The sequence below is a fragment of the Choloepus didactylus genome, chromosome 3 (genome assembly GCF_015220235.1).
Source record: "Choloepus didactylus isolate mChoDid1 chromosome 3, mChoDid1.pri, whole genome shotgun sequence".
In the NCBI taxonomy this organism is placed as follows: domain Eukaryota; kingdom Metazoa; phylum Chordata; class Mammalia; order Pilosa; family Megalonychidae; genus Choloepus; species Choloepus didactylus.
The window spans coordinates 136,290,928-136,293,418 of NC_051309.1; the positions used below are offsets into that span (position 1 = coordinate 136,290,928).

At 41.6% G+C, this 2,491-nt stretch overlaps 1 pseudogene; it reads left to right on the forward strand.

Moving 5' to 3' along the window:
• Positions 1 to 489: 489 nt before the first annotated feature.
• On the forward strand, positions 490 to 1,640 carry LOC119530450 (annotated as a pseudogene).
• The last annotated feature ends 851 nt before the right edge of the window (positions 1,641 to 2,491 follow it).

Genomic DNA, 2,491 nt, shown 5'->3' on the forward strand with positions numbered 1-2,491 from the left:
ATTTGAAAAGAATGAATAAGTTTTCATATATTATGTTTTAAGGTGATATGAAATCTTGAAGAACTTGGACCTTGGGAGGCTTTCTAAGTTTTTGAAGTATCTGTTTTTAGTCAACACTCTCATGTTGAGGAAATGAGCTAAACCGAAACTTTATAAAAAGATAACAGAAACCTTTGAATATTTTGAACAAAAAAGAACACAAATTATAAATAAGTCTATGTCGACTATTTTCCTTTTCCTAGTGTACAAAACAAACTGGATCTAACATTATTTTAAGGATATTTCATTTTGACAATTTATTTTCTAAATTCTGTTTTGGCAGCTTGCCCTGAGGAATATTTTAATTTTTTGTCCATATATTAATTATTACTTGTAAGTTTAAACATTTCACTTGAGACAGCATTTCAGAGAAGCAGGCCCGGAGCTGGTTGTAAACTGACTGCCTGTTTCATGAATGTCCCACAAAGCACTTGCTTTGAAATCAGAAGAATGAGTCCTATCTCTATATTTACTCTAAATGGCCAGATTCTGTCCTCCATCACTGCCTCCCTGCATTTTGAGAGGCCCCTCAGTGTAGACTTCAAAGAGTTCCAGACACCTGGTGCCCTGTTCCTCATCCTCTTTACCCTGGTGACCTCCATGCCTGCCCTCTTACTGCAAAGCCACAAGCAGCTGTCAATGGTGGAGATCATCAATACCTGCTTTGAACCTTCTACTCAGATGGTCAAGTGTGACCCTCACCATGGCACATACATGGCCAGCTACGCGCTATACTGTGGAGAAGTGGTACCTGTGCTAGTTTGAATCTATTATGTAACCCAGAAAAGCCTATGTTCTTTTAATGCAGTATTGTGTGGGCAGACCTTTTGGTTAGGTACTTTCCATGGAGATGTGACCCTACCCAATTTTAGGTGGGTCTTAATCCCCTTGCTTGGAGTCCTCTATGAGATGATAGAAGACAGATAAACTCAGAGAGCTTGGAGATGCTAACAGAGAAGCTAAGAGAGACAGAAGGCCAGAGACATTTGGAGAAAGCCATTTTGAAACTAGAATCCAGGACAAGGACCAGCCACATGCCTTCCCATGTGACAGAGGAACCCTAGATGCCATCAGCCTTTCCTTAGAGAAAGCATCTACCTCTTGATGCTTTTATTTGGACATTTTCATGGCCTTAGAACTGTAAATCTGCAACCTAATAAATTCCCATTGAAAAAGCCAATCCATTTCTGGTATACTGCATTCTGGCTGCTTTAAAAAACCAAAACAGTACCCAAGGATGTGAATGCCACCATAGCCACTTTCAAGACCAGGCGCACCATCCGGTTTGTGGACTGGTGTCTCAAGGGTTTCAAGGTTGGCGTCAAATACCAGCCCCCCAGTGCGGTGCCTGGCCAAAGTGCAGTGGGGCAGTCTGCACACTAAGCCACACCACCACCGTTATCACTGAGGCCTGAGCCCACCTCAACCATGAGTTCAACCTGGTAAGTTCGACACCAGGGCCTTCACACACTGGTATGTGGGTGTGAGCATGGAGGAAGGGGAGTTCCCTGAGGCCTGAGGGGGCCTGGCTGCCCTGGGGAAGGACTGTGAAGAAGTGGACACAGTCTGTGGACAGCAAGGGCGAGAGTGAGGAGTTCTAGGAAGTCCTGGCACCTGCAGTGCCTGGTCTAAACTACAAGCACTTGGTTTTCCTTTGCTTAATCCACAGGCCTTACCATCACTCTTCAAAACTGCCATCCTTGTGCTACCTTTTTTGTGAGAACATTGTTAAATACTTGTGAATCATTCTCAGATTAAACAAATAAAGAAAGAAGATGTCAACAAACACTGAATTCCTACCCTGGGCTGGCCACTTTATCGGTTATCATACTTAATTCTCACCAGCTTTATGTGACTAAGAACTCCCTGTATTTTTATGTTAGGAAACTGATTTTTAGAAAGGTTAAATACTTTGTCTGTGGCCATACCATGAATAAAGGGCCAAACCAGGTCAGTCTCCAAAACCTACACACACCCTTCTGTATTGTCATGGTTCATGAAAGTATAACTGCATTCACGAGCAATGAAAACCAATAATAATTGTTTCCTAATACAAGTTCTTTCTCATATATGTGTATAAATATTTTATTCCTCATAGCTATTTTGTCTTGAGTTAGTGTTTCATTTTTTAGAGTTAATAACATTTCACACTGTGTATTATTTGCAGCTCAGATCATGAAATCACTTCTTGTTTAGTTTTCATAATTGCTTCTTATAGACCTTCACTGCAAAAGTATTTGTTGAGCACTGCTATGGGACTGACTCTGTGCCAGGCCATGTGGATTCCATAGTGGTAAAACTAACGGGCATTTTCCCTACCCTCAGGAGGCTTAGATGAGAGTGACCATATGTCCCTGTATTCCCAGGATCTTTCCAGTTTGGACCTGTTGTCTCAGTGTGTGTGTGTTAATAGCTTCCTCTTTTATTCTTAAAAGTCTCCTTGTTTGGAAAA